Source organism: Mustela nigripes, chromosome 2 (genome assembly GCF_022355385.1).
Source record: "Mustela nigripes isolate SB6536 chromosome 2, MUSNIG.SB6536, whole genome shotgun sequence".
Lineage (NCBI taxonomy): Eukaryota > Metazoa > Chordata > Mammalia > Carnivora > Mustelidae > Mustela > Mustela nigripes.
The window spans coordinates 134,862,388-134,888,474 of record NC_081558.1 but is presented as its reverse complement, the minus strand read 5'-3'; positions in this window follow the sequence as shown (position 1 = coordinate 134,888,474).

Here is a 26,087-nt window from a genome sequence, read left to right as displayed (position 1 = left end):
GAAGCTAACACTCTACTTGGGAAGATTGTAATGAAACTGTTGAGCTTAATTTTTGTACCCCACCCCCAATGACATTCCCAAAGCATAGCTAGGCCAGCAGCCCCCAAAAGTTTGAGGTAGAGAACATCCACCTTAACTAAAAACATACATATAATTTGATATTGTTTTCTGTTTAATCTAACAAATCACTATTGTAATGGAGAAAAAAGGCCAGTTTTCATTTTTAGAAATTCTTAAGAAGATAGGACAATTCATACAGGCCAGAGTTAGAAAAGCCATGACTCAATCGTGAAGTTGAAAAAGATCCTTCCAATTAATACCCTACCCCCACTGCAACCCGAGCTTGGCTCTCTGATCAGACTTATCTGAAACATGAAATGCTGTCTATTATACTCACCAGCAGTATCCTTGCCATAGGATCTTGGTGAGCCAAGAAGTAAGTACCCATCACATTGACTTTTTCAAAAACAGTGAGTTGGCTTTTGCCTTATATCCATACAAGCAGTGGCTCCTGGGTAGCTCAGTCATGATCCCAGGGTCCTGGAATTGAGCCCCACATGGGCTCCCTCTTCTGTGGGGCTCTGCTTCTCTCTCTGCCTCTGTCCATCCTCACCTGTCCCCACATGTGTGCACACATGTGCTCTCTCTCCCTCCCTCTCTCTCATATAAACAAAATCTTTAAAAAAAAAAAAAAAAAGACTTATCTACACAGGCAAAAGAAACAACTCAAACTTAGAACAAGGGATAGGCTACTCTCAAAGTAAATTTTATTTTGCACTGTGGAATGAAAAGACTCCTTGCAACCTTCAGAATGACACCTGTGCTCTTCCCACAATTTACGGATTCTGCCTCCACCAGACACCACCTGTACTTTTAGGTAGCTCATTCTGGCTGCAATGTGGAGGATAGATTGGAGCAGGGTATCTTGGAGGCCAAAACTAATGAGGGAGCTGTTTCCATAATCCAGCAAAGATCGTGTTGTGGCATCCATGTCAGTAGGATTGGAGAGGAGATAAGGACCTGAGAAATATTAAGTGAAAATAAACGTGATTTAGTCATGTATTATATGTGCAGAATAAGGATAGGAATCAAAAGGTGGTGCCCAGGTTTCAGGCTTGGGTAACTGGTTGGACAGAGGTGCCACCGACTGCAGAGAAGGAAAGATCTAGATGAAAAGACAAGGTGTTCAGTTTTGATAATGTTGTATTTTAAGAGTCTGTAGAATATCACACTGAATTTGTCTATGTCTTAGGGTGGGTCTTCCCCAACAGCTTCTGAGTCAAGAATTCATGTGCAAGTTATTTATAAAGGAATTGCTCCCAGGGGAGATTGATAAGGGCATGGGGGAGGCAACACAGGCTTTAGCCTAAATTCTGATGGGTCAGATACATCTCACAGCTCCCCCACCTGTGGCAACCAGTTGAACAAGCAACTAAGTCTTCTTTTCAAGAAAGCAAGTAGCTGTTAGCAATTGATTATTGGTGTTTTCAGCCGTGGCTTTCCAGCAGAGAAGCCATATGCCTCCTAAGAAGCCTCTAGCCAACTAAGCACAGAGGAATCATTACAGTGACTCAGCATTTCTGGGAGTCCTCTACAGACCTTGCACTAGAGCATCCCACTGGACTAGCTGAGACTTTCTCAGCACCACACTGAAGTCTGAGGCTCATTCTATCTAATCTTCTCTCCTTTCCCAGATGTCATACCTGTGAAGGTTTTCTCTGCCTACTCTCACTTCCTCTGTCCTTTACCTTCATTGGTGTTACCCTCCAAGAATTACTTTCACTTTTAAGTTCACCTTGGCAGACCCAGCGTACCACTTAATACAAGGGAGCTGGGCTTTCATACTCTACCCACCCATCCTTGGCTAAAAGGGACAATGGGCAGAAGGAAAAATAAAATAGATGAAATCAGAGAGGGAGGCAAACCATAAGAGATGCTGAACTCTAGGAAACAAACAGAGTTGCTGGAGGGGATATTGGGGGAGTGGTTGGGGTAGCTGGATGATGGGCATTAAGGAGGGCACTTGGTGTAATGTGCACTGGTGTTTTATGCAACAATGAATCATGGAACACTACATCAAAAACACTCGTTGATGTACTGTATGGTGACGAGCCTAACGATTAAAAATAAACAACTAATGAATCACTAAATCCTACTCCTGAAACCTAACAATAAATTATATGTTAATTAAATTGAATTTAAGTAAAGAATTTTTTTTGAAGGGGTGACAATGAGGCAGATTAAGGGAAAGGGTGAGCATGCACATAAACACCTAGAAAGTATGTCGGCAGAGTTGCTCTGATAATCTAAGATAGCCCTTGGAAAAAGCCACAAGTCAGGCTTGAAGAGTGGAGCATGAACCTGTGACACACAGAAATACTAAAAGGGACCCAAGGGAGTCTGGGCAGAGCACCAATAATGTCTTCTACATCCTGAAGGAAGCTGAGTATCTGGAAGCTGGAACAACAAGAGAGAGACCAGGGCTAGAGATTGGATGCCTTAGCATGTGGCTACTGGGTAAAGACTAGAAGGTAAGGTAGTGGAAACTGAATATAGAGAGGGTGCTAAGGGAGGAGATTCAATAGCCAAGGAAAGAACCAAAAAGCAAATCAGAATTTAAGGAGAAGCGAGAGTGAAAAGAAAACTTAGTGCAAAGGGGAAAGGCAGAGAGGCCGAGGAAAATCAGAAGACAAAGAGAAAGAGAAAATCCAGAAATAAGGGAGTAGTAGACAATGACAAATGCTCCTGAGGTCAAGCAAATTCCCAAGAGAAATGAGCTCAATGGAAAAATTAGGGAGGCCTGGAGAAGGAGAGGGTCAAGCTGTCAGGGAGTTGAGAGTTGAATGGGAAATGAGGCCCAGATCCCAAGTGCCCAGCATTCTCTCAGGAGGCTTGTAATTGAATTGAAGGAGACAGAGCCGTTGCTGTAAAGGAACCATCAGTCCTCCTTGGGTTCTTTGTGATTAGAGGCACACAGTATGCTTGTGAGAACTTTCGGTGATAACAGTAATTTCATATGGAGAAGTCAATGACAGCTCTGGCCGTATACAAAGTACTGGCTACCAGTATCTGTCAGAACAAATAACTTTACTAATTGTGTGTCTTCATAGCCATTGCACTTTGCTCTGGAAGGCCATTAGAGCTAATGTTCTGATGCTCTTTACTACTTTTGCCCACTGGACTGCTCCAAAATAATACAATTATTCAGCACGGTTCATTTTCCTATGTCCTGTCTAGAAGCTCAATTGCATGTAGTTGCTGACAGAAACGAAAATGGAAAACCAGTCGAACTCAATCAGGATTTCTTCCAATTTGGTTTCTTTGAGAAGCAGGAAAGATTGTGTAATTTTATTTAATTATTTTTTATAGAAATAAGTCTGTGGTTCTTTTTTTCTTTAAGATTTTATTTATTTATTTGACAGAGAGAGATCACAAGTAGGCAGAGAGGCCGGCGGCATCGGGGGTGTGGGTGGGGAAGGGCGAAGCAGGCTACCTGCTGAGCAGACAGCCTGATGCAGGACTCGATCCCAGGATTCTGAGATTATGACCTGAGCTGAAGGCAGAGGCTTAACCCACTGAGCCATACAGGTGCCCCGATTTTGTAATTTTAAATACATTCTCTATCTTTGAGAAGCTCCTCCCAACAAATAGGCTTTCTTTCTTACAGGATCTTGGGGAAACCGATTTACCCAAAGATCTCTGCCCAGAAGTAAGCTCATGAGGCAGGTAAGAGGTAAACCATTTCCTTACCTATTTCCACCAGACCAATGAGATGGACCTGCCTATGGCTCAGGTTTTCTCAGAAAGTGGCTGCCAGCAAAGCCTGTGCTAAGAGAGGAAGCTGCAAGAGCTTCTTTTTTTCTTTCTTTTAGGATTTTATTTTATTTTATTTTTTATTAACACATAATGTATTATTTGCTTCAGGCTTACAGGTTTGTGAATCATCAGTCTTAGCACAATTCACAGCACTCACCATAGCACATACCCTCCCAATGTCCATAACCCAGCCGCCCCATCATCGCCCCCCCCCACCCCCACCAGCAACCCTCAGTTTGTTTCCTGAGATTAAGAGTCTCTTATGGTTTGTCTCCCTCTCTGGTTTCATCTTGTTTCATTTTTTCACTCCCTACCCCCCACGACCCTCTGCCCTGCCTCTGAAATTCCTCATGCTGCAAGAGCTTCTTGAAGGGAACAGGAATGGATTGTGAAAAATCAAAATTGTCACATGGTCCCTGACACACTCCCCTCTGCTCCCAGCCCCCAATTTCCCTTTCTTAAAAAAAACTGGGAGGAAATGACTGGGACTGACCCTTGATAGGAAGATAGAATGAGGCCGCTGCACGCTTCCACCTGGAAGCCATGTGCTGCTGCTGACCCGCGGGTAGGAAATCACTGTGGTTGAGGGCATGACTATGGGGCAAAGCAGAGTTGTTTAGAGCCCAGGATGCCAGAGTGGCTCAGTCAGTTAAGCATCTGCCTTCGGCTCAGATCATGACCTCAGGGTCCTGGGATTGAGTCCCACATTGGGCTCCTTGCTCACTGGGGAGACTGCTTCTCCCTTAGCCTGCCGCCACCCCTGCTTGTTTTTGATCTCTCTGACAGATAAATAAATAAGATTTTTTTTTTTTTTAAATTGCTTAGAACCCTAGTGTCTATCACTCACTGTATAATCTTCTGCATATTCTTTACATCTCTTGTCTTATTTTCCTATTTCTCTTTTTTAAATATTTTATTTACTTATTTTGAGAGAGAGAATGAGAGAGAAAGAGCAGGACTCAATCTCAGGACCCCAGGGCCATGACCTGAGCTGAAGCCAGACACTTAACCGATTGAGCCACCCAGGCTTCCTTGCTCTACTGTTTCTTAAAGTAAGAATGATTACGCCTACCTCACAAGATGGCTCATGAGGACTGGATGGGATACAGCCTGGAACATATTTAGCACAGTGCTAGGCAGCTAACTATTCAGTCAACAGGAGCTAATAGGATTATTATAGAAACTGGTACTTACGGTTCTTATCGAATATTGTCTCATCTTAAATCAGTTGTGTCTTCTCTCCTTAGGCTGGATAGTCTCCATTTGCACGCAAACCCCAAATCCATTTTCTGCCCTTCTCTTTGCCCTAGGAACTGACCCTAAGAGACAGTTTCTGCCAGGCTCCCTTGCTGTCTGGCTTGTTTACACCAAGATTCCCCCACTAGTAGAAACTGCCAGCAGGTCAGTGAGAACAGAGTTCTATCTACTCTGGATTTTCGGTCACTCAGACCTAAGAGGTATCTTAATTCACATACGCCACTTCCACCTTCTGATCTTGGGGGTGGAAGGCAGACAGAGTGAAGTTAGAGATGTGGATATCCGCGCTCATTTCAGCCAGAAGAAAACAGTTGATTCTGCCATTTTGACCCCAAAGGCATTTGCTTCCAACCCTTAAACCTGCAGATGTTTTGGTCCCTCTGTGCACTCAGGAACTCTGCAGTGATTCCTCAGGATTATGATGTTTTCTTTTTATGTCTGTCTCCATTCTCCATTGCTCTCTCTCTCTCTTTCACAAAAGTGCTCACAATTTTGTCATGGATTAGCTAGAAAATACAGGCAAACCACCAGCCTTTTATTCAAATTCATGAAAAACAATGAATATTGTTGGCTGAAAAGTCAACACAAAACTAATGATGGCTAAAACAGCATGTTGTAAAGTATAATATTGAAGAAAAATGACAGAAAAACCAAATCTTCATCGCAAAATTTAGATCTACAAAAGTTGACTCAAATATGAATTCTGCGGCAATAGTGTTCATCCAAAAAATGACGGTAGAACCATTGCAATTTTATATAGACAAAACTGATAAATCAAAACTGTTTGATTTAAATGGGAAAGAATCGAATCCAACACAAATAATTTAAGTAAAATAAAAATTTTGAACAAAACGGAGAAGACATAACTACATTACATAAACGTTTGATTAAAAGATTTGCATTTGCTCTAATGAATTCCATTTCAGGAATAGTTTCCTCAGTGAAAAGTTATCACCATGGTTATAGTTCTGATTAAGATATATATATTTAAGGTGACCTTTGAATCAAAAGGACCAAAGTGGAGAGGGTCCTGCGTCAGAGTGTTACCTAAAACAACCCAGACTGTACAATCTCTAGATAATTCTGGTTGCTGCTGTATTTCCAGAAATTCTATTTTCCCAAGACACGAGCACACTCTACTTGTTTTAATAGCATGGCTACATTTTTTTTATAGAACCACGTACAAGCCCCATAAAAATCACAAGCCAGCATCTTGGAATTTGTAACTTGATTTTTTAAAATTCATATTCTCAAAGAACCATTGAGCTGGAAGGGACTTGAAGAGATCATCTGGTATAAACTATCTAGGACAGATGGTGGTCTATCCCCCCTTGATCCTCCCTGGAGCATGATAGAGATAGAAGAGAATGAATAATAAGAAATGAACACTGTTGGCAGGGGAAAACAAAAACTGTGTATTTGAAATCAGGAAAAAGGGGGAAGTTCCCAACAGCGATTCAAAATTCCACCATTTAACTATTTTACTTGTGTTTATATAATCATTTTATGACTGGCCCACAAATGTTTTCTCAGGAATAGGACAAAATATCAAAACTATAAAATAAAAGATTTGTTATAAAAGTTACATATCCACAAAACCCCTTTCATTTTAAGTATTAGGTAGTGAGAAAAGTCCCACAGAGGGTATGGGGCACAAGTACAGTGATTCATTTTTGGTGCAGCTCTAAATTTTCACCACCTTTGGGGAAGATAAACAGGTACTATTTATTTAGATTTAAAATGTGTGCATATTCTTTGACCCCCAAAAGCCCAATTCTGAGAAAAATAAAAGTGCAAGTATATAGATAAGTATGTACAAGACTATTTATTGTTTGTAATGGCAAAAAAAAAAAAAATAGAAACTATCTGCATGTTCATAATAGGAGAGTAGTTGGACAAAGTATGATACATCTACCCAATGGTAATCGATGCCAATAGGCACAAGAATATCTTAGATCTCTCTGCATTGCCTAGAAAAAAGCTAATGGTATTTTTTTTAGACATGCAAAAAAGTTATACGAAACATATGGTACAATCCCCTACACAAAACCACAGAAAGATAAGCATGAGAGATAGCTTAGTAATTAAAACTATCTGCATTTGAATGTTATGTGGGCCACACACTAGCTGTGTGATGTTTGGCAAATTACTTGACTTCTCTGTGCCTCAGCTTTACTAATCTATAAAATGGAATAATGCCTCATACTTATTTCATAGGGTTATATGTATAGCATAATATATGTCCAGTCTTTAAAAAAACAAACAAAACAAAAAAACAAAAACAAAAAAAAAACCCTAACCTATCCTAAGCACTACAAGAGTGTTATTTGTTATTATTTTTATTAGTATACCTAATGTTTATGTTTATACAAGCAAAGGACAAAATAAGGAGTTTGCAACCTAATATTTAGCATCAGTTATATGAAGAGTGGAATTAGAGAGGAAAACAGTTTTATAGAGATACTATACTTTCATTTAAATTGCTGCAACAAATATGTGTTACTTTTGCAACTCAGATGACCGAAACTTAAAAAAAAAAAAAAAAAGGGAGAATTTTTTTAGTAAAATATATCAGGTAAATCTGGAAATGTCAGCATGCATTTGATCTCTTATAGGTGAAGAACATCTCCTGGAAACCTCTCATAACAGGAAACGTGGCCATCTCTTCACCCATTTGTAAGAACACAACATCCTAGGCAGTTTCTCTACCATTAACACTAACAATATGCTTGTTTGATTTCTGCCTCGACCACATCAAAATTTTCTCTAAGTGCACGAGAGGTTTAAAAATTTCCATTAGCATCTCTGTAAAGAGCAATTGCAAGACAAAAGGCAAATAATATGATTATGAAAGCATTAGACCCAATTTTTCTTACCATTTTCTATTACTTTTTAGTAAGCAAACTTAATTTCCTAAATAGTCTATCATAAAGTTTGAAAGCCTAAAGCATTTTATTGTGAAACTACTCAAAATATTACCATAAATAGAGCTAGAAGTATACATGTTACAACTTAACCTCAAGAGACGGGGAAAAATGCACCTTTACATTTTCCTTGTACAGGTGGCCCATATTTATTTAATAAAAGCAGTTTATTCATTATTCAGGCCATCACCTTCATTAGGTTCTGTTAGAATCCTCGAGATATTTATTGTACATTTTGAAGGAAAAATTGCATTTGCATTTATGATCTTTGGCTAAGGCAGTTATGGGGGTCCTCACCACATTTAATGTAGTAATAGCCCTGTTAAGAATTACATACGCTTTAAAGGGAAATAAAACCAACCAAATCACTACTAATCTTCAGGTTTCAAAAATTAGCTTTACCTCAGCCTGTAGTGAGCCTGCTCGGTTTTCAATGGGTGTCTGCTCCCCCTGGTGAAAAGCCAGGGGTGGTCCGTGGTCCAAAGGCACTTGCATCCTAATGGGAGAGAATTAAAGACGCAGACACATAAATAAGACCACTGTGACCTATGATGAGTGTCACGAAGGACTTACTAAGGGTGTTACGAAAGAAAGTGATCACAGGGATGCGTGGGAGGTACCATGATGACCGCCAGGGAACCTTTCAAAAGAAATGACATCTGAGCTAAAACCTGAAGGGCAAGAATGAGGTAAGCCACATAAAAGAATGAGACGTCTTAGAAGTCATGTTACAAGCAGGGTGAGGTGATCTTTAAAATTAACTGTTTAGGGTTAGCTTCTAATATTGATTAAATCTTACCTCTATCAAAGTGACCAACTTAAGAGTCCAAGCTCAGACTTTGCTTAAAAAGTCTAAAATATACCATTGTGTATACTCAGGACAGTGTTTTCGATATTTGGTGTCAGTCATTATTTCCTGCTTTTATCATTCTCAAATCAGAGAATTTTGTTCTTTAGATTGCTAACATAGGGGCGCCTGGGTGGCTCAGTCGGTTAAGCCTCTGACTTCGGCTCAGATGATGATCTCAGGGTTCTGTGACCAAGGGCAGCTTCTGGGCTCCTGCCCCTCGCCCTGTTCCTCCTCTCTCTCAAATAAATAAATATAATCTTAAAAAGATAAAAAATAAATTACTAATATAAATAATTAGGAAGATAGTCACCTGCAAATCACATCAAGATGTCAGAGACAGTTCCCCACTACAGTTTCTCAGTGAGGAAATTTTAACCTTAGAAAACTATGAACCACCATTTACTATCTGGCACTGTGAGTGCTCCCTTGGCAGCCTCCCTCACCCTCTCCTATTTGCCACTTTCTGTTCCTTCTCTCTCAGATTCGATGCTCGCTTTTCATTTGCCATTTGACTCTACAGACCCAGTGAGAATGCTGGGTCACCTCAGATCCATTTCCTCATCTGTAAAACTAGGCAGCTGGCCCAGATTATCTCTAAAGTCTTTTTCATTCCTAACAGTGCATGGTCTACGATTCACAATCTACAAACCAACTCTCGTGATTGGTCTTGCCTCTACCTCCTTACTCTCCCAGTGCATGGGCCTGTATGTCTGCGAGCCCATCAGGTGAGGATATGGGTCTGGGTGGGAAGGGGGAAAATTGGAAGCAGGTGCAAGGAGTTGCTGAGAATGAGCGCTAGGGAGTAAGAGGAGGAAGTCAAGGCCCACGTGGAGTTGTGGTGTGAGCATGGATAGAGTTCCAGAAGACTCGGATTTCAATTACTTTCTCCTTTAAAAAATAAGAAGTAACAAACTTTGAGTACCAGAATTCCTCATAAATCATGCAAAGACAATCTGCCCACATTCAAAGCAATATATTGATTTGTCATCCATCAGTGACGATGAGCGGGGCTGACCAGAGGTGGTGGTGCCAGCCACATCCCTGCCATGTTACATCACCTTGGTTTCTACTGCCCATGAACCTGTCTCCTCTCATTGGGCAAGAAGGCTATGCCTTCAGTTACTTGCAGTGTCTATTCAGGGCAATGCAATATACTAGTCAACAGGAAGCATTTAGGGTTTGAATCTTGTCTCTATTATTTGTTTGCAATGTGACCTTGAGCAAGTCCTTTGGATTTTCTGAATTTCAGTTTCCTCATCTATAAGGTGGGAACAATAATCATATCTACTTCATAGGTTTTATGAAAATCAAATACAAAAACATTTTGCCTAAAACTATTTTCATTAGCTCATTCAAGTCTCAAATACAAGGCACTGCCTCCATTTTACAGACGAAGAGATTGAAGCTCAGAGAAGTTTGTAGACTGCCCAGTCACACAGCTTCAGAGTGTCAGGGACAGGTTTCCAAGCCAGGTCTTCTGCCACCAGAGCTACCCGTGTGGAGCTTCCTGTCCACAAAGCCCATGTGGCAGTGTGTTCCCATGTGTTTTCCTACTTCCTTTCAGCGACATCTGAGGACCTTTGAGTCACATGGCCTGCCCTATCATGTTCACACTGTGTGAGTTGGTGGGGCAGGTGATGAAGAGGGGCTCCTTCCTTGAGCATAGTGCCAGTCTTGAATGTACACACCAAATAAATGACTAGAAACATCGTGGGTCTCCCGTGTATGACCACATGCACTAGTATAGGCCTACATATTTTAGCTAAAATAAACTTTGAGATTCAGAATCACCAAAATGAGGTGCAAGCGACCATCATCAAACAGAGGTGGTGCCAATAAACAGTGCAGGACACAGATCAGTGACCTCCACGGTAACCCTAGCTCTACCTGAAAGCCCTGGTCAGCTGCTGAAGCATATTTACGGCACTCTCTGAACTCGAGTATGGCGGTCGCTGTGATGCTCATTTACTTTCCCCTTTATATAATTAGCCCACAGATATTATTAGATGGTGATAATGTATATGTACATCACGCTCCGTTTATAGGCTTGTAGTTAAGGCTGTTAGTCACGCTCCATGTGACTACAGCCAAATCTGTCACAGAGTCTAAACTGACCAATAAATCCATGTCAAGTGGAAAGAATAATTTAAGTGATAATAAAAGGCAACTAGTTTAGATTTTGATTTTATTGGCAGAAGTTTCCTGCTGCCTGAATGCCATTTAACTCTTCGGGAAACAGTGCTGAGGGTCTTGAACCTTTCAGTAGTAAGTGTGAAAGTGGGGATTAAAAGAGATATTAGCCTCCTGAAGACAAGAGAATTGCAAGATCTGACTTTAAATTAATAAGTGCCATCAGTGGGGAAGAATCAACTGAAATGATTTGAGGGGCACCAGGAGGTACATTGTGTGGTTGCAGTTACTATGGTGATGGGTTTGTTCTCCGGAAGACAGAAGCTGGAAACCAGGACAGACACATGGGATCAGGATGTCATGGTCTACACGAAGACCTTCACCCTGACCTGCAGCTATGAAGCTTCCAGGGTCCCATCAAAGGCCATTTTGCTTCCAGCACTGTCTTGGCAGAATCAGTGGCTTGTGGGCTAAGGCTCTTCAAGTCTGGCAAATGTTCCAAGAATGGTGCCTGCCCCACTGCCTCCCACCTGGAAAGGGCAGCAAAGTGCCTGCCAGTGTGTGTGAAAACGATGCATGGGTGCCCTGATGTCCTAATGGGGGATTGTGTGAATTATTTCATAGAACTCTGCAATTCCTAATACTGATGTTCTTTCTGATTCAGAAAAAAAAAAATAAAAAACCAAACAAACAAAAACATATCTGGCTTTCTCGCAGTCTCTCTTCCATGACTGTAATGTCCAGATGACGATGCGCAGCCACTCCTAAAATCAGACCCTGGGGAGGAGGCTTGGATTCTCAAGTCAGTGAAAAAGATGAAAAATGGCAAACATTAAAAATAACTGTTGAAAATCTTTTATTTTCAAATCAATTACAATGCATCAATTTTATGTGTTCTGTTTCAGATTTTTTTAACTGAGAAATAATTGACATATAACATTATATTAGTTGTAGGTGTACAACATGATTCAATATTAGTATACATTGTGAAATGATCACCACAATGAGTTTAGTCAATATCCATCACCATACATAATTACAATTTTTTTTCCTTTTTTCTTGTGATGAGGACTTTCTTCTAGCCACTTTCAAATATGCAGCACATTTTTATGAACCACACTTACATGCTGTGCTTTACCTCCCCATGACTTATGCGTTGTTCAGATATTCTTCCGTGTTTTAAACTTTGAGAATGCTTGAGACAAATAAAGGAAGCAATGATGCCCTGCCTTCTTTTGATTCTCGGACACCCCACTCCTAATGGCCTTGAGGGCTTCTTCTCATTTCCCCAATTTTTGTGGGTTGGACCCTGTTAAACCCTAGAGCCTCTGTTCTTCTAAGTCCACACTCACTCCTTTGGAGATCTAACCCAGTCTCACAACTTTAAACTTATTCACGTGAGGACTACTTCCAGATAGCCATTTTTAACACCCCTGGACATCGCACCCTAACTCAGATTCATGCATCCAACTAACGGCTTACTCAGTCATTGACCTGGCATGTCAAGCAAACCCCAAACTGAATTCCTGATCTTTCCCTACAATCTTGTTCTTCATATATCTTCTCTGTTTCACTAAATCATCCCATTTCAGTTGCCCAAGCCAAATAACTTGGCGTTCCTAGTTGGCATTTCCTGCTATCTCAGGCCTTTGGGCTTGATGTAGCCCCTTGTGCTGTGGTGATCTAATTGCTCAGAATAAGGAGCTCCATGAGGACAGAGACCATGCCTGCCTTGCTTTCTATTCTGTGCCAGCACAAGGTCTGGCTCAGAATCAACACTTAAGAAGCTTGTAAGAGAAGAGAGATCCTGGGGAATGCGTAACAGAGTGGTTGGGATGAGACTGGACCCTTGGCATACCAAAATGGTGGATCTTTTCTTTTGCTGGTTATGAGACTGTAGCAAGTGGATGAGATATTTACCCACATGGCACAGCCCCAAGCACTGTCAAACCACAAGGCTTCATTTCAAAGTGCCACTGTGTGCCTGCTAGGATTATTCACGACAGCCTTCTGACGGGTACAATTTTCAGTACATACCTCATCGAACATTCAGTACTTCTAAAATTGTGCTAAGGCTGAAAATAATGAACTAAAAATATAAAAATAATATCCTTGTTAATGAGAACATTAGCCTTTTTGTGGTTCTTCATGATTCTAAAAAATCTGAGAAAACTAGATGAAGGAAAGTCATGACATATTAATGATTTCAAATCTGTGCTGGAATTGGCAGAACAAAAAGTGGCATGAATAATTCAAATAAGACATCAGTGGGGTTGTTTTGTTTTGTTTTGTTTTGTTTTGTTTTGTTTTCCCTTCTCGCAAAGGTTGAAGCATGAAAACCCGGTGAAAGGGGGCTTCTGGAAAGACGGAATCATACATTGTGCTGTCCAGAGATCTCCTTGCATTTGGAAGGTTAACTCAAGTTCAAGCAACCTAGGACACCATCTAGTTGATTTGAGGGGATTATACTGAAATCTTCTGACACCACGTTTAGTTCTTTCTGACTCTGGCAGCTGCTGGGGAGAGTTAAGACTGAATGTTTGATGCCCAGTGAATTAAAGTCTATTTTTGAACTCAAATCTCCAAACCCTAAAGGAATGGTCCCTGAGAAGAAGGGAAAGCAGGAAGCAGCACGAGGGGCAGTTGGTTTAGTGTAGGCTGTCCTTATCTCTACCACGCAAATGACGATGGAAATCCGATATGGAACGATCTGAAAGGAAGCTCGGAGTACGGATGATGACTGTGAGTAGGCCAGGAATAAAAGCCAAAGCCAACACAGCTACTTCTCTGCTTTAATACCCTTTCTCTGTTGTCTTTGTACCTTAAGCTACTTTTGAAAACAAAGCTATAGTGTGCTGAAGAAGAGCGAAGTCTCTTTCAGCCGTTCATAGATTCTCATGACCGAATATGTCTGAGTGAGATTGAATTTCTGCTAGATCTGTTGGATATACTCCATAGGCGCACACGCACACGCACCCGTGCACATACATATAACATATATACAACATCCCAGATAATGAATCTATTTCAATAGTGCAGGAAAACAAATACCTTAAAAGAAAATTGCTGTGAGTATGCTCAAGGCTGAAATTAATGAAGAATGAGGGTTTAAGTGATTAGGTTAAGACTGAACCTCAGGAAGACCATGAATTTAAAGGTTTCTTTCAGAGGTTCAGTAGAGAAGAGAAATCAATAGGTACTTGAATCAATCCATAAATTATCTGCTATAGGTTGTCTTTTAGACATTGGCCGAAAGGGATTAAAACAAAAGGAAAATTAGGGAAAATTAGCCCACAGGATCAGGCACAGTCTGCAGTCTGGGAAGGGGTAATCCATCCCCCATCCCTCCATCTATCCATCCGTATACTGAGAGATGCTAATGTCAGGCACTGTGGGAGATCCGTGGATACATAATAAAACTCAGAACCGCTCTCTTCGCTGAGCTCACAGCCCAGTAGGTGACAGAAGCAAGGAAACACACAATCTGATCACCATTCACTGAGCAGTGACCAAGCAGGAGTAGGGGCTCTAGGTATGCAGAGAGGAGACAACTATTACTCAGTAAGAAGCCATCCAAGAGTTCAGTCTTTGAAGAGTCAGAATGCCACTCCTTTCTCTAAGGACTACACTCCACGAAAGCTAAATTAGCTGTTTTAGTTCCTTATTTACACCACAAAAGTTATATAAGCCTTTCTACATGTTTTAGAAGCACTTTCCAGTAAGTATCACTTCACATTTTAAGAACTGAAATAAATACCTAATTTTCAAGCTCATGCCCAGCCAAATGCAAATTATAGGAATACATTTGTTAAACACCATATACATTGCTTGCTTAAAAATAGGCCATGCTCATAATCGAATAATACTTTGGGATTTTAAATTAAGTACCTACTATGTGCCAAGCCTTGTGCAAAGAAGTTTCACATCATTGTATAGCAAAAATCCTGTAAGAGAACATTGTGATTCTTGGATCGCTGGTTGGCTCAGTTGGTTAAGCATCTGCCTTTGGCTCAGGTCCTGATCCTGCGGTCCTGGGAAACAGATAGCATCAGGCTCCCTGCTCAGCAGGGAGTCAGCTCCTCTCTCCCCCTCTGCTCCTCCGCCTGGCTTGTACTCTCTCATGCTCTCTCTCTCACTCTTTCTCTTAAATGAATAAATTTAAAAATCTTACCAAAAAAGGAAAAGAAAATATTGTGATTCCTGTTTTACAAAAAAAATAAAATTATACACAGACACACCTATATACACTTACGAAGACTAAGACTTGAGCTTTTGACTTTGAGCTTTCGGTTTCAAGTTATTATAATAATTATTATTATGATGATTATAATTATCCTCATCTTATTATCATAATGTATATGATAATCTGTATTACAGATATATATTTTAGTCACTAACAGCCTGCAACAACATAATACCTACGACTAGTGTTGTTAGTCTAGGAAGACATTAGAAATTACCTAATTCACGGTGGTCTGTAAGTGAAATATGTCTTGTTGGCCAGCATAGTATTTTCTTTAGTTTGATTTGAATGTAAGTGCTTCCCTTAGACGTTGTGAGTAGGGCGTGCAGGAGCAGGGTGGTGAATCCTGTTTTCCAGGACACCCACTCATAACTGGGTCCCAAAGGCTTTGAGTTAATGTTCCCTGCATCCTGGCACAAGCCCTTCCTTTTATGAGTGAGGAAAAATGCCCAAGAGAGTTAATTCACTTCCCAAAGTCACAGCACTTGATAGCTCAATGGCCCTTGCTTAGGACTTTGGCATGCAGATATGGAGACTGCCTAACTACCCGGAAACCACATGTCATCACCAGGAGTAGGCACCCCACTAGCGCTCTGAATACAGCATGCAACAGAATCATCTGAGCAGCCTTTGTTTGTTTGTTTTCTGGGGAAAAAAAAAAAACAAGAGGACACTCTGCTTGTCATTGGGGGGTAAAAAAAGAAAAAAAAGAATAATGTACTTGTTTTAAAAGAATCAAACCATTCTAAAGGGTATATAATTAAAATCGTAGTTTTCTACCCTCCACACCAAAGCTGTTAATACTCGTTTTGCATCCTTTTAAAAATTTCGAACACATAAAAAAAGTAAATACATGTTTTTATATCTTTTGCACTTCTTCAAAAAGAGATGACACCACAGTAGTTTTACTCTTTCACTGACTGCATCTTGTGAATAGTTGATAAGGTTCTATGACTGTACTTATGGATCTGCCTTACTCTTCTAAAGGCTGCATAGTACTTCACTGATCAGAAATTCCATAATGTATTGAACCCATCCCCTCTTGATAGACATTTAGGTTATTTCTAGTATTTCATTATTACAAATATCTTTCTAATATATCTTGGCCTCCATATGTAAGCATATTGGCAGGATAGTATCTTGGAATTTCTGAGTCTAAGGAAAAAGAACTTTCAATTCCATGTGATAGAGTTTTCTAAAATGCCCAACATTGATGTTCTGAAAGCAGTCTGTACCAGTTCACAAAAGACAATTGTTAAATATGCAAGAATCTTGAAAGCCAGTTGTTAAACTTACAGCTTGAAATCAGTCATGGTGGGAGTACTTATATCATGAAAATTGGGGCATTTGTTCATTCATTTATGGCAAACCAGTTTACCAGCACACCACTCCCTATAAAGACAATTAGCACTTATTTGGGGAGGGAGGTCTTTCAAGGGTGAGGCCTCATCCCAGACCTACAGAATCAGAACATCTGTTGATGGGAATAGAGAATCTGGACTTGTAGAGACTCTCTGGACTTTTGGAGACTCACGGGAGTTCATTGTAGCCCGGATAGAGCCAACAGTGAGGGAATGTGGTGTTCAGTGAAGGAGAGGGGGTAGTCAGAGGGAGCTTTCTGGAAAAGATACTAAATTGAAGCTTGCGTGGTGTGTAGGAGTTAGATACACAATGGATTCTAGAGATGCTCCAGGTGCGGGAGGTGTTTTCTTCAAATATATAAAAAATAGACTTTCAGGAAGCGGAGGTCACATGCGAGAGGGGGAGGTTTCCTTTCACTCAGCTGTTCTCACAGCCATCTGTCTTCCACTCGTTGTTAGAGCTTACCTCAGAACTTCCCCTGAACCTCTCCGCACTCGTCCTGCCAACTGACACATTCACATACACACCCCAAGGATGAGTCAAGCTTTGACCTCTCTTCCCACCTTCAAAGTCCTACCTCAGCTCTAATTGAGTTAAACTGAAGTGAATGACCTCAAGGGCATTCATATATACTCACACCAAGAGGGGTTATCTCTCTGGATTAGGTCCTGAGCCACAGATGTCCCTAGAGACCTAGAAGTCTTAAAGGTCCGATAGGATTTTTCTGACCAAAACTATCACAAGGACAAAAACAAAACACCTCACTCTCAGTCCCCACCTTCCAAAAGATCTTAAGGAGGTCCTACCTGAGTGGCTGTGATAACCTTTCTACCCACCACACACATCCCCCACAATACCACTCCATTATTTTTTAGCTAAAGGTGGAAAGGAGACACAGCTGATCCTAGATGTAGATAAAAGCAGCACAATTCAGTAAAAAGTGAAAATTCCATTGTCTAGGCGATTCTACTATTTTTTCTGTTTTTAGATGACCATTTGGTGAAGTAGATTTAGATATCCAAAGAAGCAATTTAGAATGGTAGAGTAGTGCATAGATTCTAGAGATGGATTGAGCTCCTATCCTAGCTCTGCCATTGATTAGCTGCTTGACTATAGATGTGTTGCTTAACTTCTGTATTAAGCAAGTCAATTTCCTTATGTGTAAAATGGAAATAATAATGTATATATAATCACACCTATCTCACAGTGTTTTGTGAGACTTAAATAAGGTAGTATATATATATATATATATATATAAAATATCTGATATACACACATATGCATCACTTAGAACAATGACATATTCTATAGGCTGTAACTATTTTGAGTGTTTAGACAAAGTCTTTCAAATATTAATTCCCCACCTCAGATTATTTCTCTAGGCGGACAAACCCTGGGACAGGAAAATTAAAGCCAGTTTCATTGCAATAGGAGGAATATAAACTATATGATAGATGAGAGAGAGAGAATAGATAGAATGCTTTAATCATATTTTTCCAGCAGTTCCTTGCTCACAAAAAACACGTCAAAATTATTCATTTCAACAAGCTACAGTAGGATATAAGGTGTAAAAATAATTGCTTTAGACCTCAATTTTGACAGACCTTCTAAGAGGTTTCTTTACTTTCTTAAAATCACTAACTCAGTGTGAAAAAAACCCACAAAGTTTAAATTGGGCAGTATCTCCTATTCCATCATTTGGGGTTTATTTGCTTTTCTCTTTTTACTTGGCCCATCTGAAGGGATATAATGGAAGCAGTGGGAGCCAAGAAGGGTAATAAGGCACTAACTGACCAGGAAAACTTGCACAGAAACTGCAGGAGAAAAGGGCGTTTCATTCATCTCTTTCCCGATCAGCACTGTCTGTGCCCTTTCCCCGGAGGCAAAGTCACCAGGAGAGAAATGAGTCTGGCTGAGTGTGGGCGGAGGGTGGAGAGACCTAGAATCTATTTTATATTTACTTATACTGATGTATACTGACTCAGTGTCACATCTGTGGTTCCATTATTAATAGTAAAGCAGTTCTATTTCCTTGTTTGTTTTTTACAAATTAGGGATTTTTGTTAAGGCTTATAATGATGTCATATGAAATGTATTAAAACATCCCAAGTGTTGAAAAAAAAAAGTGCAGCCATAGTTCATTTTTGTATTTATATCAGTGCAGGAAATAAAACCTCATTCAATGAAAAGCTATGTGTCGTGGAAGTGTATATATTAACATTACAGATTCAGGACAGCTTCCCTACTTTACATTTGCTGGAGGAAACGTGATGCCAATTAGTGAAAATTGATTTTACAGCCTCTTCTCAAGGAAGTGTGTTTTGAGACATGGGAAGGTATTGCAGGCAAAAGGAAAGGTGTGTTCAGAGACCTAAAGAGTGGAAGGAGCACAGTGTATTTATTAGAGGAACATACATTCTGGATGGGTGCAAGAGGGTGTAAAAACAGTGAGAAGCAAAAATAAGGCTTGTGATAGTTAATTTTACGTATCAACTTCACCAGTCAAATGCATGGCCAGATAGCTGGTAAAGCGTTATTCCTGGGTGTGTCTCTGAGGTTATTTCTGGAAGCGGTTAGCATTTGATTCAGTAGACTGACAAAGAGATCGCCCTCACCAGTGTGGGTGGACACCATCCTCTCATTCACAGAGGTCGGACTAGAACAAAAAAGCAGAGGAAGGACAGACAAATCTCTCTCTTTTTGAGCTCAGATGTTCATCTTCTCCTGCCCCTGGCAGCACAGCTCCTGGTTTTCCAGCCTTTAGACTCTGGGACTTAACCCACAGCCTCCCGCATTCACCCCCAACCCAGCTCCAAATTCCATCACCAGCTCTTCTGGTTCTCCAGCTTGTAGATAGCAGGTGGTGGGACTTCTCAAGCCTCCAACCATGTGAAACAACTCCTATAATAAATTGCCTCTTATATCCAGTAGTCCTCCCTACCTTCCCTGTGGTTTCCCCTTCCCGTCCTCAGTTCCACGTAGTCAGCCACGGTCTGCACGCAGATGACCTTCCTTCTGATGATGTGTATGGCCAGAAGGTCAATAGTGGCCTAACGCTGTGCCACAACGCCTGTCACTCCCTTCACTCCACCCCATCCCGTAGGCATTTTATCATCTCACATCATCACAAGAAGAGGGCAAGTACAGTACAATGAGGTATTGGGGGTGGGGTGTCATTCTCATAACCTGTATTACCGTATTTTGTCATACTTGTTCTATTTTGGTGTTAGTTACTGTTTCTTAATCTCTTACCATGCCTAATTTCTAAATTAAACTTTATCATAGGTATGTATATACAGTTGACCCTTGAACAACAGCATTAGAATGTGCAGGTCCATGACTTTTTTTATGTGGAATTTATCCACATTTTTTATGTGTATTTATCCCTGATAAATACAGTAATTTATTTTATGTGTATTTATCCCTGATAAAGTATAGTACTGTAAATGTATTTTCTCTTTATTACAATTTTCTTAATAACATTTCCTTTTCTCTAGCCTGCCTATTATAAGAATATAGTATACATTGAATCATTGTATTATACACCTGAAACTAATATAACACTCATAATTATACTTGAATTTAAAATAATTAAAATTTTTTAAAAGAATGCAGTATATAATACATATACAAAATATGTGTTACTCGACTGCTTACGTTATCACTTCCAGTCAATAGTAGGCTGTTAGTAGTTAAATTTTTGGCAATTCTGAAGTTACATGTGTATTTTCAACTTCACAGGGTGCCACGGACCACAGCCCTGCATTGTTCAAAGGTCAGCCATAGAGGGAAAAACATAGTATGCATGTGATTTGGTGCTATCTGCGGCTTCAGGATAAGGAGGGTCGGCTCTATCTCAGTATATGCTATGGGTTCTGTTTCTCTGGAGAAGTCTAAGGCAAGCATTAGAGGATACCTGTATGTAGATAGTGATCGACTCAAAGGATGGCTTGGAGCTTGCACCATCAGTAGCACCTGGGAACACTCTGCCCCATCTCAGATATACTGAATCAAAACTCGGGGGCTGGGAATCAGCAGTCTGTGTTTTAACAAGCCTTCCAGGTGATTCTAGTACTTTGATTTTCATGGTCTGAGAACCAGGAGTGTAGACCATACTGAAAGGGTCAGCCTGCACACTGAAATCAGCTGGGAAGACTTAAATACAGGTATCTGATCCCCCACTCCCAAATCAATTAAGTCTAGGAGTCAGACTCTGGCATGGGTATTTTCTGAAAGCTCACAAGATTGTCCTAGCATGGGGTCAGGATTGAGAATTGCTGCCTTAGGCTAACATTTTGAAATGTGTAACATGCTAATCATAGGGCAAGTTTTACTCTCAGAAAGAATTCATTGATAACCATCCCCCTTCTACTTTAAGCATTGGGGACATTGATCTGTAATTTACATCACCCATTCTCTAATGCCCATGCCCCTGGGAACCATGTTTCCACGACTCTTAATAACAGAAAGTCCTCTTAGCATAAATAGCATGAGGTAAATTACTGTGTGACACAGACTAATTTACCATCTGAACAGTCAGAGAAATGGGCCCAAAGTAACCCGATTTTTTAAAAACTGAATTTACAAAACAATTATTTGGAATGGGGGCAGGAAGAACAGGAGGAGGGGGGAAAGTAGTAGGGAAGGGAGGGACCAAATAAGTATCCATAAAGAAAAATAAAGCTACATACTTTACCTTATGAACTAAAGAAATAAAATAATTGTTGTCCGTCTGGTCTAACAGACAGCTATTTCTTAAATTTCAAATATCGCCTTCACTTGTCACACATCCTTGGACACTTGTTAATTGGGCAACCTTTGATAATGAACACTACCATCTACCATGTACCGAGCACTTCTGGTGGGATCACACCTTAGGGGAGACAGCTTGGATTCTAAAGACCATATATGAATTGAAAATCAGATAGTCACAAACACTCTTGAACATCCCTTAATAGCTGAGATACAAGCAGCACATAAGAAACCAGTCCCTATGAGATGAGCTGATGGCCTCCAACCCTACGCTCCTCTGAGCTCAGGGAGGCGGTGGCATTGCTCTCTCTGGTCCCCCCTACACTTTGTGTTAGTGTTTTATAAGCATTATCTTTTACAAAAAATCTCCATCACAACCCCATGATGCAGATATTAGCATTAATAGGTTATTATCATTCCTATTTTTCTGTTTTACAAGTAACCTGAGATTTGGAGAAGAAAATTGCCCGAGACTAGGTAATGGGCCCAGATTAGGATACAGTGTGAGCCATCACAGGACTCCTCTATGGCGGAGCCAGTTTAAGATGGTTTTTCTTCAGTGGGGTCTTTTTACCTCATATCATTTCTAACATATCCTATCATACCATTTCCAACAAACCTTTTCTGAGAAATTAATTACGATCCCAGCAAGATCGTTGAGCCAGTGCTATGGGATCAAGGCAGAACTCAGTTCCCTGCCCGCCCCCCCACCCCTTTTCTTTTCCAGAAGGAACTCTCAGAAAAGCCTGTGTTCCCGTTCTGTGTTGGCCAAAGATATATAATTCTATCTCAACAAAGCTGAAAAATAGAAAACTAATAAGAACAAGCCAGACATTGGACACCCTTAGACAATCCTCTCTAACTGCTGCTTGGTGGTCTCCAGAGACGGGAGCCCAGATGAAAGGACTCTCCTTGTAGGTGACAGGTCGCATATACAAGCAACCCAATGTGAGGATTTGGAGGAGGAAGCAGTGGAGAATGCCAAGAGTGTGAAAAGTTATCACATGCCTTCTCAGCATCCCAGGCTCAGCTAGAACCTTCTTTCCTTTCTAGTGAGAAAACAGACTCTGTGAAGGGGCAGACATTTCCAATTAATGCCCAAAATAAAGCCAGAAGAAACTTGAAAGAGCTTCTTAGATGATTGATTGTCTGCTCAGTTTAACATCTCCGTGGGCCCATTCTCCCCCTTCCCCTGCCTCCCAGCCTCTGTACTACTGTGCACAGGGAACAGAGAGGGGCTCTTCTCATCACCCACATTTCCTAAGACTTTAATCCAGCAAGGAATAATTCTGCCTGGAAGAGAAACAGAAGCAATGAAATACCTCCCTGTTTCACAGCCACCTCTTCTTCAAACAACTCAAATCCTAGTCCGCAATTAGTTGATGAAAAGCAGAGAGTTGTATGAGCCCAGTTAAACTCTTTGAGCTGCTGCACACAGATGCGCAGGTTGCACACTGAGCAACTCCATAGATGGCAATGTGAATGACATCTCCCGGAGTTGTGCCGTACGTAATCTGCACAGCCTTATGTGGCAGCCCTGCCAGCCGTCCCTTAGGCAATCCCAAACCTGCTTGGGGTAGTGATGATGCTTGCAGGATGGAAGCCAGCTGGCCAGGTTCAGATCCCATTGAATTTGGGCCAGCCACAGAAGAGTTTGTTTCTTTGTCTGTAAAATGGGGGTGAAATTGTGCCTGGCCATGCTCTCGCTGGGAACATATGTGAAATAGTGGTGACGATGTACTAAGTGTAGCATCTGGTTCACAGTAAGCCCTCAGGAAATACTAGTTCTCATTACTGAACCCCAGGTGGGGAGCTGAAGCTTGTGGCTAGGATCAAATTCTGAAGTTAAGCACTGACATGGCCAAAGAAGAATGCCTAAGGAGACAGGGCAGGGAGCCCCAGGTGAGGAACCTTCTGGAGATCTTAGGAGAGCTGTCCAGTCTTTGTGCTCTTGACCCTTTGCTAGGCCCAGATTCTACCCCCTCAGGCAAGCCTTTGGGGTTTTTTGTTTGTTTTTGTTTGTTTGTTTGTTTTAAGATTTTATTCATTTGAGAGTGCATGAGTGGGGACAGGGCCCCAGACTCCCTACTGAGCAGGGAGCCTGCCATAAGACTTGAGCCCAGGATCCTGGGATCATGACCTGAGCTAAAGGTAGATGCTTAATTGAGCCACCCAGGCATCCCTGTGTTGTGTTGTGTTGTGTTTTATTTTAAAGCATCACTCTCTGCAACCAGTGAGAGGCATTGTAAAGCAATAGCTATTAGCTGGACAGTAGTGTAGTGCAAATGCAGAGGGACCTATATGTCTGGTAGGTTCTTGATTTGCCCCTCCATGGACAACCAAGGCATCAGTGTTCTGGCCAAGCTGGAGCTTCAGGCCACGGCCCCATACGTGTGGTGGGTGGCAGGGGGAGGGATGAGCTGGCACAAGTAGCAAACATGAACAATGAACATGAACAAGAATCAAAATCCTACACCTGAGTCAGCTCCTGGAAGGAAGGAGTGTTTGAAATGTTGAGTCTCAGAGGGAGGCACAAAACCACAATGACCTCCAAAAGGAAGGGATAAGGGGGTCTGGCTGGAAGAGGAGATGAGCTGGGAACATAGAGCCTGTAGGACTCCCTCAAGGCAGTACTTTTCCAACTTTTCAAACCACAAACCACAGTGAGAATTCGATTTTACATCACATCCAGGATACGCATACACGTATAACCAAACATAATTGCACAAGATGGTGCTTACTCTTAATGTATGCTGCACTTGGATGTTATTTCTATTCTACTTAATTTTTTTAATGGTGTTTTGTATGTTTCAAAAACACTATTTTAATGGAAAAGATGGCAGGGGCCCTTTTGGAGCAATCTTGGGCCCAAAACAGTGAAAGAGAAGGATTACTGGGATAGATGCATAGTAATGGCAAAGGGTTTCATGATGCAGCATGGCAGCAAACATTGGGCTGAAGAGGGTTAAATCACTGATACCCCAGTAGACAAGATCTATTTCTAAATCCCGCATGCCTTGTGCAAAGTAGGCATTCAAAAAAAAACTTATTTTAACCAAACCTGACCTGTCTTACCTAGACTGAAATTAGCTTCCTCAAGTATATTGTAGTGACCTCAGTGGAAATTGAAACTCTTGGAGGGGTGAGTGGGTGGAATGTCCCATTATCTTCCTTGAATATCTTTTCTTAATGGGGCTTACACAAGGACCTTGATAAGAGAGATGTCGAGTTTGCTTGCTCTGGCAGGGCCTGGAGTACTGGGCTTCTCCAAAAATATTCTCTTCAGAGTGTTCTCATCAGCTGGAAAGAGCTGAGTAGCTATTTAAAATAGTTCAGGCTACTAAGTGAATTTTCTAGAAATGCTTTCCTTAGACTCCTTCTCTCTTTCTTCTTACCACAGAAGAGAACTTCTTCTTCCTTTTCCTCCCTCTGTGTCATTAGACTTTTTCAATAAAAAAATTTCAGTGCTTTTTTAGAAGCAACTGCAGGCTCTGGCTGTTCTAGAACACTAATGCTTGCCCAGGAGAAAAACATGTTTATGAAACAGTACATTCTACCCTAACATTTGCAATTTCCATTCCAAGCCATACAGTCCTGGTTCTTCCCACAGCTCTTTCCTCAACGCTCCTACAGGACCTGAGCTTTCGTCCTGGGTGCTCCTGTGGGGAGGTGGGGCTGCACAAGCCCAGAGTTGTCCCTGAAGGAAGGGCTGCTGTGGGGTGCTGTGAGGGCAAGCCGTGCCTGAACTCCAGCTCCTAGCATTTCATTTCCTCTTCAGGAAAACTGGATCATGATAAATAGCTCTCAGTGTAGTCATACTGGAAAGAAGCAATGTATATAAAAAAGGTGAGTGTAAGCCACATGGAGACACAGCAGTTGTTTTATTGTTGTTGTCACTGTCATAGTTATAATAAGGTTCTTCTTAGGTGGACCCAAAGAAAGCTAGGTCATTTTGATTACACTCAAACAGGAAATGGATCATTACTCTTGTCACCATCTTTAAGTGCTTGTGCATCTGTCATTTGCTCCCATCATTTATTAAGAGGACTAGACCCGGTGTCTATCCAATAGGAGAGTCTTTAAGATGGAGGACGTGGATGAGAAGTGCTGGAACTCTATGTGGTGATGCAAAGTGAGGAGATCACGGGAAGGAGGAACTGGGCCACTTTCCTCATCAGTACAGGTTTTAGACACAGACCTTTTCTGTTTTACCAGATTAAGTGCCCTCTCACCGCATCCACGTCAGAGGCTCTGTTTCCTCTATCTCCTGATTCTCTCCACCCCCTCACCTTGCTCTGCTCCATACACACAACAGGAATTTAGCAAAGCTTGGTCAGGGTCAATGCAGGTATTAGTCAATCCTGGGCCACTACATCGGACCCCGGGTACTTTGAAGGCATTCTTGGTGATGGAGGGTAAAAAAGCAAATGCTGAGGCTGTTTTCAGAGTTAACTCATTGTGTTTTGTCCTTGAGCTGTGGGAGGAAGCAGTGGGTGAATCTTTTCAAGTCCCTTGGTAAGAGGCATATGGGAGGAAGGTGGTGGCTGAGCTTGTCGTAAGTGAACCTGTGAGTCAGTGTCTCTTGCAGGCAACTAGCTTCTTGCTAAGGGGTTCTCTAGGGAGCAGAGATTTATCAGACCACACAGATTCTGAACAGCTAAAGAAGCATTCACCTTGAGGGAAGATGTCAACCAAAACTCTTAAAATGATCTGACTTAAAGGGCTCCATGCTCCACTTGTGGGCAAAATCTTG